The 19,838-nt window shown below is 35.4% G+C and overlaps 1 protein-coding gene and 1 long non-coding RNA gene across 11 annotated transcripts in view; one reads left to right on the forward strand and one right to left on the reverse strand.

Annotated features, from left to right (window-relative positions):
• LOC149785891 (lysosome membrane protein 2-like) overlaps positions 1-7,299 on the reverse strand; it is a 71,237-nt gene extending 63,938 nt beyond the window's left edge. For both annotated transcript variants that reach the window (XM_089979887.1, XM_089979885.1), the window contains exon 1: positions 7,207-7,299. The gene's annotated coding sequence lies outside the window, so the exon portion shown is untranslated. The remainder of the gene's footprint in view (positions 1-7,206) is intronic.
• On the forward strand, positions 5,164-16,265 carry LOC149785892 (uncharacterized). Of its 9 annotated transcripts, XR_016425483.1 has the most exons (4): positions 5,164-7,956; positions 8,532-8,624; positions 9,847-9,982; positions 15,488-16,265. It is a non-coding gene; the product is annotated as an uncharacterized LOC149785892 (long non-coding RNA). The 9 variants fall into 9 exon arrangements; XR_016425480.1 differs by having other exon boundaries at positions 5,171-8,686; positions 9,863-9,982; XR_016425482.1 differs by having other exon boundaries at positions 5,171-8,624.
• The last annotated feature ends 3,573 nt before the right edge of the window (positions 16,266-19,838 follow it).

Raw genomic sequence — 19,838 nt, forward strand, 5'->3', positions numbered from 1 at the left:
GATTCTATGACAGTTGACTAAAATGGGAACAGTTCAAACCAGGTGATTTGTTTTGGGTTTACATTCAACAAATGATATCAGGACTGTCAAGTAAATTGCAGTCTTGGTGGAAGGGACCATTTCAAACTGTTAAACGACTCAGTGATGTGACATACCGTGTAAAGTGTGGATATAGGGGCAAATCGCAAGGGATTCATGTGGACAGAATGAAACCCTGTAAAGTCCAAGATAACAATGATAATGGGGATAAGCATTGAAGTGATGATGATATTGATGAGCATGACAATGCTAGCTACAATAATCATGATGATCCATCCAGAATTAATGATCTACCTTGGCCTTACCCTATGGAAAGTATCGTGTCAGAACATCCATTACCAAGGACACAGAGTGGATGCCATAGGCGACACCCGAGCTGGTGGAAAGAATATATGCTTTAGAGAGAAACTTTGATTTCAAAATTAGTATGAGACACTATAAATTTCAGTTGTGCAAATCTAAAAAGTAAAAAATGCTGAAAATGAAAACCACTAAATTAAAATAGTACTTACCTGAAATATTCTGCTGGATGTACGGTGTGTGACTATGCATCTAGAATTCTTGAATTATACAATAGAGCTTTCTTATGCTATTAAAAAAGAACTTTAATCGCAACTATTTTTCTTTTATAATATCTAGTCATGTTGAATATATTTTGCAGCTTTAACAAAAAAAATCTAAACACATTGCAGTTTTAGTGAGGACACTTTCATTCTGAGGTATGGGTAATTTGTAGCATGGTATCTTTGCTGACTTTGTAAATAGTTCCCAAAACTAGCCTGTTAAGTGATAGAGACTGTAGTGTTCTAGAAGCAGTGCTATACGGTAATATAGACTTTCCCCACTGCTGAATCAGCATGTTAGAGATTGGAGATAAGGCTGACAGATAGGGTACTAGATGTAGGTCATACAAGCAAGTCAGTTATAACTCGTATGCTATGGAATAAATATGTTTGTAGAAACAGGTCTCTTCCTCTCTCATTACAAAAACTCAATCATTACAATGGTGAGGAGGATATAGTAGAAAAAGCTGAGAATAACAAGGGAAGAATTAGGACAGTTGTGTCATTCTACTCAGAGAATTATTACAGACCTTCTACTGTATTGTACACTTGTAGTGAAAGTCTATATCTCTGAAAATGGCAGCAAGTTTGCCCATTTTCCCACCATTCTCAGTCCATGAAAATGCACCTGATGTTCGATGGAAGAAGTGGCTGAAACAACTTAATAACCTTATGACTGGAATGGACATCATAGACACAAAATGTTGAAGTGCATTGCTTTTACACTATGCAGGAGAGGAAGTAAACAACATTTTTGAAACCCTCCAAGAGACAGGAGAAGATTATCCAACTGCAGTAGAAAAATTGACAAACTATTTTGCACCAAAGAAGAACCATGATTTTGAAATCTATAAATCTCGGCAAGAAAAACAACAAAATGGACAATTGATTGATGATTTCCACACCAAGCTAAGGCAGCTTGCAGCAACGTGTGAGTTCAATGATGTCGACAAAGAAATAAAATCACAAATAATTCAAGGATGTTTGTCAACACGTCTTAGACGTTGTGCACTTCATGAAGAAATGGACCTAACACATCTTCTTACACTTGCCCATGCCATGGAACTCTCTGATAGACAAGCAACAGAAACAGAAAAATCAGAAAGAGAGAATGCCAATGCCATTACAAAACGAAGGACATCGAGTCATCATAGAAACAAGACGCATTTCATGGAGAAAGCTAAAGGCACCAACAAACAACAATACAAAAACCAAACATACCAAAAATTGTGGTGGTGAATATCCACACAAAGATAGGCAGTGTCCTACAAAAGGGAGACAATGCAATTTTTGCAAGAAAAACCATTTTGCTAAAGTCTGTAGATCAAGACTCAAGGCAGAAAGCAAAGTTAATCAAGTAGAAAACCAGCAAGATAGAGGTAGTACATCTGAGAGCTCAGATGAAGAATACACATTTGGCCTGCAAACTCGAGATAAAGTCAATACTCTAAAACCAAAACAACCTCACACAATGGTAGAAGTAGATGGAACGAAAATAGAAAACTGATTGACACAGGATCAAGCATTAATGTCATGGATGAACATACATTTGCAAAGCTGAGACCTAAACTCCAGAAAACAGACACAAACATATTTGCCTATGGATCAGAAATTAAATTACATATAGTTGGCAAATTTCAAGCCAAAATTTAAACAAAGTATAGGATCACTAGAGCTCCATTCTATGTAACCATAGGAAATTTTGGAAACCTACTGAGTTATGAAACAAGCATAAAGCTGCAAATAATTCTAAGAATCTGTGCTACAGTGAAGAGCAAGTCTGAAGAAATGTGTAAAAAGTACCCAGATATCTTCAAAGGAATTGGAAAACTAAAAGACGTACAGATACACCTTCACACTGATGATACTGTGATCCCTGTAACTCAACCCCATCAACGTATTCCATTTCATATTCTGAAGAATGTTGAAAAAGAGTTGGCAAGACTTGAAGAATTAGACATTATTGAAAAGGTAGATGGACCAACTCCTTGGGTATCTCCCAATTGTGGTTGCTCCCAAACCCAAAAAACCCCGATGAAATTAGGATCTGCGTTGATATGTGTTTGCCCAATGAAGCAGTACTTCATGAGAGACACATCACACCAACAATAGATGACCTTACAGCAGATCTCAATGGTGTAACCGTATTCTCCAATCTTGACCTAATTTGGGTTACCATCAACTTGAATTGGATGAAAAATCAAGAAATATTACAAAATTGAGTTCTTTGGATACGTTGTCAGCAAAGATGGAATTTCTCCAGATCCAAAGAAAGTGGAAGCAATCAAAAGTGAAAGTACTCCATCAAACACATCAGAAATACACAGTTTTCTAGGCATGACAAACTATGTGGGATGATTTATCCCAAATTATGCAACAATCAATGAGCCTCTTCGAGCTTCAACCAAGCAAAATAAACCATGGGAATGGACTGAAAAACACGAAAAAGCGTTTGAAAAACTCAAACAAGACCTAGCTAGTAACACAATAATAGCGTATTTTGATTCCTAATAAGGAAACACAATTAATTGTAGATACAAGTCCTGTCAGTCTAGGCGCGTTATTAACCCAGAAAGGTAAGGTTATTGCCTACGCCAGTAAAGCACTTTCAGATGTGGAAAAACAATATTCACAGACTGAATGTGAAGCACTAGCAATAGTCTGGTGTTGTGAGCACTTCCAGCTGTACCTGTCCGGTCATACGTTTAAGTTAATTAGTGACCACAAGCCCCTGGAAGTCATTTTCAATAATCGAAAATCACGACCCCCTGCAAGAATTGAGAGATGGAGATTGAGATTACAAGCATACAATTTCAAAGTAGTATACAAGCCAGGTAAAACAAATGCAGAAGATTACATTTCATGACATCCCAAGACCGGAAATGAATGCCGTAAACATTCTGAAGTTGCAGAAGCTTATGTACAATTCATATTCGTCAGTGCTGTACCCAAATCCAAGACCGTTGAAGAAATTCGGATGGCTACTTTAGTGGACCAGGACCTTCAACATGTTATCAAATCAATAGAATCTGGAAACTGGAAACATTCTTATAAACAAAACAAAACATTGGAAACATTTCACGGCTCAGACACAAACTCATGATTGTTCCAGTTACAAATGGCTTTGTCCTACTGTGTGACAGGAAACTAGTAATAACAAAAGGGCTACAAAACAGAGTGATAGAGCTAGCACATGAATGCCAACAAGGCTTAGTCAAGACAAAACAACTTCTTCGTGAGAAAGTATGGTTTCCTGGTATTGACAAACAAGTAGAGGATTTCTGTCAAAGTTGTATACCATGCCTTGAATCAACGCCAAAGCAAATGACATTGCTGCTAAAAATGACAGTTCTACCAGACAATCCTTGGAGTCAAATTAGCATGGACTTCAGTGGCCCTCTTCCGTCAGTATTCTATTTAATGGTACTTGTTGAGGACTACTCAAGGTATCCAGTAGTTGAAATTATTAACTCAACATCTGCAAAAACATTCATTCCGCAACTTGACAAAATATCTTCAATGTTTGGAATACCAGAAGTTGTAAAAATGAATAATGGACCTCCATTCAATGGACAAGAGTTTACAAAATTTGCAGAATACATGAGATACAAGCATTGGAAAATCACACCTTTATGGTCTCAAGCCAATAGCAAAGCAGAAAGGTTTATGAGCACAATTGGAAAAACAATCAAAGCAGCTAATGCAAAACATAAATGCTGGAAACAAGAAATGTACAACTTTTTACGAAATTATAGAGCCACACCTCATGCAACAACCAACAAATCTCCAGCTAAAATTCTATTTGGACGAAAAGTGAAAACTAAACTCCCAAGTATATAAATCAAATCAGATGACATATACACCCAGGGCTCGAATTTAACACAAATCTGTTTGTAGCCAGAAGGACTAGTATATTGAGAAATTTACTAGTCCTGCCAAATCTTTACTAGTCCTGTTCACAAAACAATGTCACACAGCTTTCATGTATGTTTACCAATTCAATTTTAAAGTTTGAACAACAAAACTGGATGTTTTCTGTGTGTTTGTTTTTGCGAACTGTGTACACCAGTTATACCACATAACATTCCTTTCCTTGTCATAATTCAGCCATTCACTGTCTTTTGTCCATTTCTTTTGAAATTTTCCATTATGCTTTTCCCTATCATAAGAATTATTCCTTGTCATTCTCATTCAACTTTTGCTTTTTTTCCAGTGGCTGAACACCTTCTATCAAATGCTACAATTTTCCTGTCTTATAAGGAGGAAATTATGCCTTGTTTTGAAATATGATATGTTATGGAATAGCTGACGCAAATTATTTAAAGCAAAAAAAGAAATGGCACAGTGTCCTTTATATAAGAAAGTCAGAGCAAGAAACACGTTTCAAAACACTTGTCTTTGCCCCCTCCCACAATTAAATGGCCTCTCCCTAAAAAAGACTTAACTTCAGCAGATGTTCTGCATGATCAAAGCAGTAGCTATTGTAAACACTGTAATAAAATATTAGCAACAGAAGATAGGGTTAGTTTCAGCTTGGAAAGGTGTGTTCCCATCAAGCGAAGCCATCTGACACTCGGCACGTTGTATTTAACAGCTCCAATTATGGTATCATAAGTCATAAGTTTGGTAATTGTTCCTAATTAATCAAACCTCAATGTATTGTTGAAATTAAAAATAGGGCTGAAAATTTTCAAATCTTAGATGCCCATGCTCGGAGATTTTAATTCCCAACCAATGTATGGCATTCTGCTTGGATATCTCCACATGTATTCAATTATTTGTTCATTCTTTTATTGTTGTTGTTGTTGTTGTGGGGTTTAACGCCATTTTTCAGCACGCGATAGGCTATACATGGCGGCCAGTATTAATGGTGGAGGAAGAACCCGGTAAAACCCCGGAAAGAACCACCGACCCACGAGAATTCATTCTTTTAAGGGAAAAATATAAAAACTATTCTTATCATCATAGAAAAAGTAGTTGTATGGAAAGGATGTGTCAATAATGTAATTGTAATAAATTGATCAAATTCTTATAATTATTTCGATGGAAATGTAAAATATGTAGTTTCATGTTTGTGACTGTTGGAGCATTTGGGTAGCAAGCAAAAAAAAAAAAAACAACCTTAAACAAAAAAAACGTGCAAACTAATTTCTTTGAATAGTTTCTGCCATGTTCTTTTGTGTGGTATACCGCTTTGTAGTTTGTTACTGTGGTTGAGTGAATAAAGTGTGATACCACGTCATTTTTTCATTTAATTTGTTATCAGATTAAATAGGATCAATTACAAAACTTCTGTTGTTAACGACGGGACCATAATTTGCACTGTTAAGTGAAATGCACAAAATCAGATGGATTCTTGTTATAGAAATGCACCTTTCCGAGGCAGAAATTGACATCATCTTCTCATGCTTATATTTTAAGACTGTGTTTACAATGGCCACTGCTTTGATTCTACAGAACATCTGCTAAGTCAAGTCTTTATTAGGGAATGGCATAAACAAACACTGACTGTTGATAACCGAAACTTACTAGCCCATCGGACTATTAACATTATGAAAGTTACTAGTCCGACAGGAAATCTGCTAGCCTCGGGCTAGCGGACTACTGCTAATTTCAAGCCCTGACATCATCAACAAGAAAGGAAAAAATAAAGAAGCAAATTTTATTGCATTCATGAATTTCTATTATGTGAATTTCTGTTGTTAAGAAATGTATATTTATTATCATTATGACTAATTCGAAATATACCGAACTGATTTTCAATTTACGAACATAAATTTTAAATCTGAAAGAAAAGTAGGGATGTAGTGTTCTAGAAGCAGTGTTATACAGTAATATAGACTTTCCCCACTGCTGAATCAGCATGTTAGAGACTGGAGATAAGGCTGACGGATAGGGTACTAGATGTAGGTCATACAAGTCAGTTATAACTTGTATGCTATGGAATAAACATGTGTTTGTAGAAACAGGTCTCTTCCTCTCTCAATACAAAAACCCAATCATTACAGAGATCACACTACGTCAGTGTTTGTCTAATGGCGCCGTAAAATGGAGAAACGATCTGACAAGGACAGAGGCGGGCTGGTGACTGTTCTTTAAGGAATGATATTGTTATAGGCTTAAGAAGTAAGGTTAATGACCTTGTGATATTTGAAAAGATTGAAGCATGTCACTGTCAGGAAAAGTTATAGGGATGATAGAAAACTGAGAAAATCTAGACTTTATGTCAGTATAAGAGAGTCCATGGTAAGCTCTAGACCAGGTTGCATGCTACAATACTTCGTAGTGCCCTTTATCGCTTAAAACGCGCGCTAAAATTAAAATAATGCCAGATACGCAGAATTTTGGAATTTTACCTAACATAAAGAAACAATAATTCCATGCAAGACTTTATCACTTTAACACAGGGTATGGTGCAAAAAGAGACCTGTTCTGATCTCCGGCCCTAACGTTGTTTTTCAAAAGCATATTAGAGTTATCCCCTCCTTGCTTGCACATCGCTACTGTCTGTCGTCTCTCTCTCTCTCTTGCTGCCCGTGAAAGCTATATCAGTACGTTCTGAAATCATACAGCTATTCAAAAGTTTATGTAAACATAAATACACCTTTAAGTAGCTCTCACGTCAGTGGAATCTGTTCTTCCCTCTCCTTAGCACGTACTCGTCACGAAATCAAAGTCTTTCAAAGTCCAAGTAGCATCTGTCAAAGTCCATCCGAATAAGATAGAAGATATTTGTCTGGTTCTCTTACCTCTCTCCACTCCATTACTCTTCGTTCTGAAAGTGAGGTAACGGCCACCGCCATGTTGAAATCGCGCAATGTACACACAGGGCTCGTATCGTTGATTACAATTGACCTTTCATACATGTAAGGTCCAGACCTTAAGACATCTGTGATTCTTAAATTGTTACCAAGGTTTTGATAAACAACATTAACACGTCTAGGACAATTTTTTGACAAATGTATGATGTGTTGTTATGTAGAATGAGGTTGAGCTTTTAAGTCCTATAAATAGAATACATGTTAAAATATATTTTGGACATCTTCTTTAATATTAAAAGCATATTTCCTGCAAACTGCATTTCCTTGATTTCACCCTCTGCCCCCCCCCCCCCTTCCAAGCCACTCTCCCACTTAAGTTACTTGTACAAGTTTTATATTTTTGCTTCTTTTCTTGTAATATATATGTATATACATACACGTACATGTGTAAATGCTGGTGGCCTGAAGATCGAGAAAATAACAGTTCTAACACACTTGTTCAAAGACATCTAATGTTCTTAAAGTGGAAAAGAGGAAGAGATTTCTCATCACCAACTGGAAAGACACCTCAACAAGAGTCAAAGAAACTCAAGGTATGCAGTTCTTAAGATCATGAAATAAGTATAAACTGGTAACCATCTTTTGAAATCAGTATCAGAAGCAACAATAGGAGTACGCAAGGCCTAGGGCCGAGCATGACCATGCGGGGCCTGTATCAGCATTTCCAATTTACCAGAGAATATAGCTTGACAAACTAATAAGGACAACCTTAGGCCTGAAGCACAGGGCCCCCTCAAAAGCGGGGCCTGGGGCGGTCTCCCCACTTTTTGACCCCCAAACACCGTTCATGATCAGTATTATACATAAAATAATATAATCTTAAACTTGACTTAAAGACAGGTAATTTTTACATTCATAACATGAATAAGAAGAAAAAGATGAAATTAAGAATAAAGATTTAATTTTCTTCATTACTACTAGCATTTGTTTAAAAACTTTGGTTTTGGTCTCGGAGGATGACTCTTGAATGGTATAATGAATCTGATGATCATTGTACAAAATAATAAGATGGTTGGTAACATTTTGAAAATCAGCATTATACTTTATTTTGTACTTTTCTAGCTTATAATAACAATATTATGTACACATGGTATTTGATTTTATTCAGGATCCTACCTTGTCGAGAATATAGTGGTCAAAGGAAGAAAAAGATTTTCTGAACATGCATGTTTTAGAAGCAGGAGGAGTACCAACCACTACAGTGAATCCATTTTGAAATAATAATGCTAACAAGCTAAACAAACACCGACTCTACACGTACTGGTAGAGTCTTGATGTTTCTTTATTGTCAGATAACTATTGAGTATTGTGAATACATAGTCTGAGATGACTGCTTACTTTTAAATTACCAATGGTTTAATTTAATTGCCATCTTATTTGTACATTTATTGGTTTCTGTGTTTTTGGCTTCTTTACTTATGCAGATATCCATTTAGTTTAGGTTTGACTATGCTGAAAATCCTCATAATTATTTTCCTTTTGTTCTTTTGTCATGATGAAAATATGTGTGTGTGTGTGTGTGTGTGTGTGATTTGGATTTTTAACGTAGCTTTCACAATTTTCCAGTCATATCGCTATGATGTCTGCAGTGTGACAGTTTATAGTGATGTCTAGCACTGGGGCATCATGCCGCAGACATGTATCATGATGTCCCACCCAGTCACATTATCCTGATACCAGTCCTACCACTAACCTCTTAATGCTGAGTGCCAAGCAAGGCAGCTGTTAGTACCATTGTTATAAATCTTTGGTATGACTCGGCTGGGGATTGAACCCACGACCTCCCGCATCCAAGGGATGAAAATATGAACAAATTATATATACGTTTATATCTATAAATGTGTGTGTGTGTAGTATTCTAGCATACATATTAAATAATTTTAAATAGTGAAGTATGATTATGATTCAAAATGGTAGAATATAGATATATATTGTATTATAATATTCAGACCTCATCATAAAAGACATGTGGGGGCCCGCGAGTGGCTAAGTGGTCTAAAGCGCTCACCGTTCCGGATCACTGCCATCTCATCTCTGTCTGCGTGGGTTTGAGTCCAAGGCTCAGCGTGGGTATGTGGGAAAGTCTGCCAGTAGCTTCTCGTGGGTTGGTGGTTCTTCCCTGGGTTTTCCAGGGTTCTTCCTCCACCAGTTATACTGGCTGCCATGTATAGCCTATCTTGTGCTGAAAAATGACGTTAAACCCTAGAACAACAACAACAACAAAAAGACAGATGTCTTAATAATGGTTCATTTTTCCATAGTTGGTACTTGTGATGTTGAAAGAATATTGGAAATCAGTGATTGCTAAAGTATGTTACTTTTAATAACAGGTTTGAGTGAAAACATTATTATAGCTTGTACAGATTACATGAAAATTATTGAAAAGTAGTAATTTATTATTCAAATTCATTACCATAATTCAGGTGTGATGTGTTACAGCAGGTATCAAAAGATAAAGAATCTTTTCCCAGTTGGAACCACACAAGGAATGCAGACAGTGATGTTTTCCTTGACAAAAGAGACACAAATGGATCCTGCTCTCACAGTTATTGAAAAGCAGTAAGTTTTTAGTCAAAGCACTTTACCAAAATAGTAACTATTTTTGCTCAAATTTTGTGGAAAAATGATACATTTTTTTTTAGGAAAAAAGGTGCAATTATCTAATAGTTTACTCCTTTGTTACTTAGTAAAATAATTTCAATGCATGTGTTTATTTGTGTGTGTGTGTGTGTTTCTATTTGAACCTGTATATAGCAACCTCAAAGAGCCATTGATAAACATACTGCTCCATACAATGTTTGCTATACACAGGTAAACATCATGATGGGTTTCATCCATACTAAATTTCATTGCTAATATGTCTCAGACTATTTTCCTTTCAGATCACATGACTGATTAAATTACAATTTGGGACTGCATACATCATGCATCATCTTTGTCAGCCAATGAAAAATTGCTATTGTCCAAAATGTATTTGGCAAATTGTAATCAATCTTTATAAATATCTGGATGGCATGAGTTCTCTCAGATTTGTGTAAATGACCATTATGAGTCAAAATACATGTGTTACGGGGTACAAACATTGCACATAATAACATCCAACACAATTTAAATAATGAACATATAGGGCTCAGGACCACTGCCCTTTACAGAGAACAGATTGGTAGTTTTACACCAGGGCAATAGTTTATCAAATCTACAGAATGGAGACAAAGTCAGGGTTCATTAACAGTATAAATTCTTGCTTTTACAGTGATGACAAATACAGACTCGACTCCAAGTCTTATGGGTCAGAATCTTTATCAGTATCAGATGTGTGAACTATGTATTTGTTTCTAACATTAACATATCTGACCACTTAAAATCCTTTAAAACTAAAAATACCATATATCTTGTCTTAATGATAATCAATATCTATTGGAGGGAAATGTTAAGCATTACTCTGACGGCAACAACATGGTTACCATTACCAAAAATATAAACACAAATATCTTTATTATACTTATTGTACTCAAACTAAGGAACAAAATATGAACATACTCAGAAGCATTATCACTTCAAGCACTTTACAATTTACTCAAATGCCTCCTATAAGCGCTCACAAATGGCTGTTATTACTAAAAACAAAGCTTTCAAACAATTCATTTGCATTATTAAACATAATTTGGTCCCTGTTTTGATATTTTATTGCCTCACCTGCATTAGCAGGGGAGATATATGTTACTTGTTTTGTCTGTCAGCGATTGCATCACTGCTTGCAGTTTACTGAAGGTTTAAGTTTCAGTTTTTCTGCATGATCATGAGTTCCAAAAAGGTCGAGGGATAGTTACTATATTTGGTCATTATTTCAATAGCCTACACATCCAGTCACCTACCACCCTTGGTCAAGGTCACAGTCAGTTTTAATAATGGGACCGTTCAGGTGGAAGAAGGTTAGAGCATCCACCTTGGATGCAGAAGGTAGCATGTTTGAATCCCTGGCCAAGTCATACCAAAGACTTATAACAATGGTACTAACAGCTGCCTCACTTGGTGCACAGTAATAAGTTGTTAGTGTGATGACTGGTTGGCCTCAGGTGTCAGGATAATGTGACAGGGTGTAACATGATCTGCAGCATGATGCCACACTGCAGACATCGTAATGATATGACTAAAATTGTTAAAGCTGCATTAAAAATCCAAACACACAAACACATACACTTCTAAAATGGATATTTCTGATAAGCATATGGCAGGTGATATACAATTCCTTAGAAACTTTTGTGAAATAAACCCAATTTATTTTCAGTACTGTAAGCCAATTTTTCTTCTCATTACTAGAGTTATATTAATATCCCACACAGAGCAGCAGTCAGGTGCAGAAAAATTTATTGGTGTTTTAAGACATGTTTGTTGCTGGGGATATTTCAAACCAAGACAGAGTAGAGTTATTGCACTGTGTGCTATATACTGATGCAGCCACAATTGCTAAAACAATACTGCAAATCAAAAGTATCAAAATGGCAGTAAAGAATTCCATTTTAATGGATATTGAAAAAGTGTGCTAGATCTGACAACAGTTATCTATTTCAAAAGGACTATCCAAATTAGTGGCCAAAATAGCAACATATCAGCCATTTCTTCTTGACAGCCTTCTGGCTGTTTCAGTACCAATAAGCAGAGTTGGTAGTATTAAATTAATGCATGACTTGATTCCACGCCTGTTTACAGCTTTTTAATGTCCTGCAGATTTCATGAACTCTCTAGACTTCAAAGGGTAGAGACAGTTGTCCTACTGGATGAATGTGGTCCTGAAAAAGTGATTATCTTTTTGGTATTTTCTTGTTTACTTGTTCCACTTTTCCTAAAATGTTCATTATTTAAATTCATAGTGTTATGTAATAATAATAATAATGATGATGACTTTGTATAACGCCTAATCTTTAGAAGCTCTAAGCGCTTTACAACATTAGACAATACCTATAAGATAAAAAACATATAATGATATGATTACAAAAATGAACACCATGAAATTAGAAAATAATTAAAAAAACATGCTGAGAATATTTAAGGTAGGAAACATTATTAGGTCTTTAAATTTGTTCTTGCAGTCAAAATAAGTGAGTTTTGAGAGCTGTGTCTTTGTGTCTAAGTTCAGTGGGCAATTCATTCCACGTTGCTGGGCCCTGGTATGCAAAAAAACGCTGTCCATATGACTTTGTTTTCATAGTGGGAATAATGAGTATACGATTGTCAGAAGAGGAGTGTAAGTATCTTGCTGGTGTGTACACATGGGTGAGGTCAGATAGGCATGTTGGACTAGAGTCCGACAGTGAAACGTAGCACAGAGAACAAATTTTGTGTTTGATTCTAGATCAAATGGATAGCCAGTTTAGAGTACAGAGCAGTGGGGAGGTGTGCTCTGATCGTGGTACTCTAAGTATGATCCGAGCAGCTGTGTTTTGAACTTCTTGAAGTTTCTGGAGCAGATATTGAGATGAACCAGACAGAACTGAGTTACAATAGTCCAGTCTTGAAAGTACTAATGAACACACAAGTGTTTTAGTGGCATCAGCTGAAAGATATTTGTGAATTGAGCTGATGCGTCTCAGCTCAAGATATGCAGCCTTGCATATGTTCATGACATGTTGGTGCAATGTGAGAGTACTGTCCAGAGTAACACCTAGGTTTTGTACTGATTGTGTGAATTTAATGTTGGTGTTGCTGATATTTATTGTTTGAGGTAAAGGATGTGAATGAGAAAGTCTTTGTGTTGTGATCAGAATGGCCTCAGTTTTATCATCATTCATCTGCAGCTTGTTACATGTCATCCATGATTTCACATCAAAAATGCACCTCTCTACACCTTGGATGGTAGCATCAACTTCAGTTGGGTGGCTAGATTTGTATATTTGGGTGTCATCAGCATACAATTGGTGAGACAATGGATGATAATCTATGACACTTGAGAGCGACTGAGTGTACATAATGAAGAGAACAGGTCCAAGAACAGACCCCCGTGGAACACCAAAACATTGATCAACTGGGCTGGAGTGTATTCCATTTGCAGATACAATTTGTGTCCTGTTGACCAAGAAGGACTTGAACCACAGTAAGGCTGTATCATGAATTCCAAATACATGCTGGAGATGGTGAAGTAATATATCATGGTCTATTGTGTCAAATGCTGCAGACAAATCAAGGAGGGAGAGGAGTGTAATCTTTCCACTATACAACGCAGAGAGGATGTCATTAACTACTTTTAGAAGAGTAGTTTCAGTACTGTGGCAAGGGCAATATGCATATTGTACATTGCCATAAAGACTGTTTGAATTAGATGAGATACAAGCTGGGATAGAACAACCTTTTCTAAGATTTTTGCTTATGTTGCATACCTTTTTGCAATTCCCCCATTATGTACTTACAGATTTTATTTCTGATATTAGAGAAAACTAAAAGTAATTAGTTCAAAAGTGATTAAAACACATGAGTGAAAATTTATTATTTTCAATTGGTCTGAATTGATCACTTTGAATAACTTCATCTTCAGTGTTCAATTTAATCTTGATTAATTTTTTTGCTATTAGTAACGCTTGTAACTGTAAATATATAACAAATAGTACTATCGAATTTCTTCTTTTGACAGAAAATAAAGAAAAAGACAATTCTATAATTATAGGACCACAGTTACATTTTTTTCCTTGTCATACTTGCAATATCTACGTTTTTATTATTGTACTTTGATAATTATCTGCTTCAGAATTAGTTTTAGCTAATGTTAGGAAAAAAATCACATAATCTTGATGTTTATATTTGATTCTACAAATAATTGTAAAATAAAGCGAAAACTATAAACTCAGATTGGGACTTGCTTATATATAGTTTGATGAATTTAAGTAGTGGCTTTAAGAACTAAGGCATTTCATTGTTGAAGTTTCTCTTATTGATTGGTAATTTAAGTCAAGATTAAAACAGCATCTGTTTTGAATTTTTTCGCAGTGAAATTACAAGATCATTATTTCTATACAGTTTTCATTGTTTTTAGGGTTATCTTTTAAGTCTGCTTTTTAAAAGGCAGGAAATGTTGAAATAACTGCATTTGACAACATTTTCATTTATATTTTATTTATTGTTTCTGTCAATTCTTTTCCATTTAGTTTTTGTTGATATCACATTCATTCCCTTTGCCCTGTATGACAAGAGTATTATGCTTTTGCAAAGTGCTGGTCTAATTTTCCATATTTCATTGGCATACTAATGTTGTACAAAGATGTCACAATTCTGATTTCACTGGGTGGAGATTCCTGCTTGGCATTACAAAGTGATGTTTGCCTACTAACAGGTTTTTGTAAAGCAACACTTTATTATTTTACAGATGAAATAATAGTTAAGGTTGATGAAAGCACTTTACAGCTATTAGATTGTTTGGTAAAATATGCAAAATGACTGAACGGTTTTTACTTTGATAAAAAAAATTACCCTTGAGTAACTGAGTGAAATTTTAAATATTATTTAGCATGTCAAACATATTTTCTTCATATATGATTGATAACAGTGACATAATGTGACGAAAATATTGTTTTTGACACATGAGGTTTTTTTTGTTTCTTATTACAGATCAAAAGACTGCAGACTTTATATTGGACATGCTAACATATTTTAGTATTTGCTCAGAGATAAAACATTGTTTTACTTATTGTTTAAAAAAATATTATAGATTTATTCCTTGTACTATCAACATTCATTATAACTTAACATTATAGGAGTTTTTTGGATATCATGTTTCATCTTCCAGAACCTATATGACAGGTAAATTTATTGAATAAACCCATATTAACACATTGATCTTGTACTGTATATACTCACATGGAAGTCTATGCCATCTGCAAACAGAACCCAATTTGCCATTGCGAAATGAACCTGTAGATCAAGGTCTTTTGGCACATTATGCAACAGCAGATCTGGGTCTGTGCAGTTTGCAGTTGAACTTGACTTGTAATTAAGTAACTACAGAGCATAATTGTCAACCACATATATACATATGATGATCAGTGCAATAATTACTGTAATATTTTTTTTCACCAGGTCTTTCACTGTCTTCAGGTAGTAGTGTGACTACTTTGTACAAATTGCCAACCCCATTATAGAGGATATTGGGAAGCATTGTTACAGTGATGTTGTGGAATGAGTCAGAAATGGCCAGCCTTTCAGGATTATTGGGGATAATATTAACGTTTCTGTAGGGGTCAAACATAAAAGAACTGATAACCACGGTGGAATGTTACATTGGTTTGGGTCAGCTGTCATATTAAAGACAAAGTCTTTTGATGAAATGCCATATGAAAGTCAAGGACAGATTAAATATTTAGTTTTATCACTTTATTCATTCTGACCAGGATGAAAGAAGATTAAAGAATGATTACAGGATTCTCATATTAAGGGTGGCTAAGAAGTTGCTTCCCCAGTTGGACTTTCTCTATAAGACCCAGCCCACTCATATATTGGGTACATACATATTCTTATGTTACGTGTTTAGGCTGTAATAAACAGTAACAAAGAAAAAGTGAAAACGAGCTTTGTAAAATTTAACAAATTATTTCCCTAGAAGAAAAAAAATGTAAAAATTAAAAAATGAGAACTTACAATTTTAAGAATCTAATCCAAGAATAATCCACGAATTAAATTTTGAAGTCCTAGTAATGAAATGTTCTAATGAATTCAAGTTTGAGTCCCGATGAAAAATCCAAACTAGAAGGAGATGACATATACTGTAGTCAGTATAGCATGGATGTGTTTACAGTTTCTTGTGAACCACAGAAAATAATATTCCGATGTTTGAATTCCGAATAAAATTTAAAGAAATGTCTCTGTCCAAGACTTCTGTTTGAGCACTTAAATATTTTCAGGAAAAAGAATTATTCTCTTAGAATTCAAATAATTTGAATACAGATTAAAATGTAACTCCAAACTGGTCACAAACACATTCCAGTGTAAATGCCCAACTGAGAAATATTTTTCTAAACATCACTATTAAATCTACCTACTGCGCAATTTCTGAAACCCAGAATTGCACAATAGAGGCTATTTACATATCTAAAGTCATATACTCCCAGTATGACCTTGATAAAAACCAATCATTTTACTGCACGAATAAAATACAAATAGAAAGTTGTTTACTTGTCTTAGTGATTTCTGAATCAAGGTCAGGAACTAAGTAAAAAATAGAAACTGTTTCTATTATTAGTTGTTTATCAAAAGAGTCAGGTCAAACTGAATTTTCTGGCGACAAAATGCCAAATCAAGTAAACAATGTTACATTCCTTTGATATGTAATGAAATAAAATTAACAAAATTTAAACTTACATTTAAATTAAATCAAAATATACATAACACTTCACCACATAAAGAAAAAGAAAGATATATATGATAAAGCTTTCTTTTTACCATAGATTAATTATACATTAGATTAAAAATACTCTTATAAATTACACCCAGTGTACATGAAATAATACATTGTTATACACAACTTATACTTAAAATTGGAAAATTATCAAGAAGATTAATTTCACTATCTTCATTAGAAAGAAGTTTCTCTTTCAACAACTTCAATGGTCCATGCACAGTGTGTCCGAAAACCAGATTAAAGGAACTGAAGCCTAAAGATTCTTGAACTGATTCCCTAACAGCAAACAATTGTAAATGAACGCCTTCATCCCAATCATTACCCGTATCAAAACAATATGATCAAATTATATTTTTGAAAGTCTGATGAAATCTTTCTAATGCCCCTAGGCTTTCAGGGTGATAGGCAGAAGATTTGAATTATTGGATACTTAATTTTGTACATAACTTGCTGAAAAATTCCAGACATAAAATTTGAGCCTTGATAGGATTGGACAGATTTGGGAAGGCCAAATTGAGTAGAAAACTTTATCAAAGCTTTTACTATTGTATTAGATTTAATATTCCTCAAAGGAATTGTCTCTGGAAACCTTTTTGACGCACACATAATGGTCAAAAGGTATTGGTTATCATACTTGGTCTTAGGTAAGGGACCAACACAGTCTACCATAATTCTACTAAATGGTTCATCAAATGCAGGAATACGTTGCAAATGAGCCTTAGGTATCTTCTGATTGGATTTCCTACCATTTGACAAGTACTACAGGATCTACAGTATTTACAAACATCACTTTTGATTTTTGGCTGATAGAAGTGAGTCAAGCTCTTGTGATTAGACTTATTAATTCCTAAATGACCAGCCAAAGGAATTTCATGGGCCAGACTAAGTATTTCCTGTCTGTAAAACTTTGGAACTACAATTCGATTGTTCACTGACCACTCGTCAGCAGCAGGTACCTAGGGAGATCTCCATTTTCTCATAAGAATTCCTTTTTTAATTAAATAGACAGGTACTAAAGTGGCTTCAGTTTCACCAGTGGTCCTTTGAAACAAACAGGAGATCTCAGGATCTATTCCTGTTCGACAACAAGTGATTGTCATTTATTACCCTGATTAGAATAAAGAGAATGAATAGTTAATAGAGGATCATTGTGATCAATACCGTCCAATTGATCCAAACAAAGAGTGAAAGTGACCTAATCAAAAACCTGACCAATACATGTGTCAGCTAAAGGAATACTTTCCTAATCAACATCATTCTCAAGAGCATTCTTTGCCATAGTTTTCTTAACTCCACAAGCTGGGTATAAATCAGGGAATTCTTTTGCAACTGGATCGACTTTCTGATCCAAACAAGGCTTGTCAGTTACAAGTGGATTAACCATAACCTTGTCTACAGCTAGATCATTGCCTAGTAATAAATTAATGCTCCATTGGGTAAAGCAAACACTATTCCAACTGTCACGGGTCCTGAAACTAAGTCAGATGACAAATTTACACAGTGGAGAAGAACATTAACAAAGCTGCACTCTACTCCCTGAATAAGAACACTTTCATTAGAAGAAGACTTCTTAGAAAAAGGCAAAATACCTGACAAATGCAACCTGTTTGCTGTATCACGCGGACGTGGAGAAAGGAGAAACAAAATCAATTACCTGGACGCGAGTTCACTGTATCCTTACGTGTGTAAATATTGTCCCTTTTCCGCAGGGCACCCGCAATTGCTGACGGAACACATCGACATGGACAACATTCGACAATACGAATGATTGATTAAATGTCAAGTCTTGCCTCCTACAGACTTGTACAATCCCGTTTTGCCTCACCATTGCCAAGGAAACTGATGTTTCCCTTGTGCCGAAACGTGCAACCAAGACCGACCTTGTCAGCACACCTAGGAAGAACGTGCCTTTACGGGAACGGGGTTCAGTGTGGAATTGTCAGTCCAGTCACATTTAAAGACCCAAATATAGCTTACGAAGAAGAGTAACTTGACGACACCCTCCCAATGTCAATATATGAGCTCACAGAAAGCTTATATCCACAGTCGATATCGCAAATCATGCAAACCCCAACCCCCAAAAAACTATAAATACAACTAACACAGACTGAACCTGAATCAATCCAACCACAACCTAGTAAAAACTCCAAAACAAATAATCAAACTAAATCAGAGCATACCCCAACAACTCCCCAAACGACAAAACAGGACCACACATTACCATAGACTGACATGATCTCCTGAAGACCCCATATATAACCAGGGAAAAGCAAACGCCAACTATATGGAACCAGGCAAATAAAGTGAAAAGTAACAGAACTAACAATAAAAAAGAACAAGGTTAAGTACCATCTGAGCCAAACCCCAGGACCATCCAGTGTACTAACAAAACAAATAGCCATAACAAATAAATTAGGCAAAGATAGGACCACCAAGATAAATAGCCCCCCCCCCCCATTTGCAACGAACCAACAATAAACAAAGATTACAAAAGCAAAGGGGAAAAAAACATGAACCCCAAAACAACAATAAACATAAAAAGCCCACAGAAAATGATCCCCGAAACAAGCAGCAGACAAATCAATCAAAAACTAACCAAATCAAATTACCACCCACTGCAACACACCTTATTCATAGGCAGCAGATGGAGCAAGCTGCTTAATCTAAGTTCCCATGGGGCTGTATTAAAAGTACATCTAGGGATATTCTCCATTATCCGACCAAACACATAATACTTGATGGTACACTGTAGCATGTTAAAACGGGTAGCAAAATTTATGGAAATAGAAACAACGTGCGACATCAAAGTTAAAGTTGAAAGGCATATTAAAAAAATCAATAAAATAAAAAATAACCCTATCGCCCCAAACAAAAATAAAAACACGACTCAAACAGAAACCCAACCAATAACGAGACACAAAAAGAAAATTAAAAAAAATAATTATAAAAAACACCACAGACCATGACATTCAAATCAGTCATAAAAGTAAAAGGACCCATTAAAGGAATGGATATTAAAACCATGACAAGGAA

The sequence above is a fragment of the Sinohyriopsis cumingii genome, chromosome 13 (assembly GCF_028554795.1).
Source record: "Sinohyriopsis cumingii isolate HCF-2022 chromosome 13, ASM2855479v2, whole genome shotgun sequence".
Taxonomy (NCBI): Eukaryota; Metazoa; Mollusca; class Bivalvia; order Unionida; family Unionidae; genus Sinohyriopsis; species Sinohyriopsis cumingii.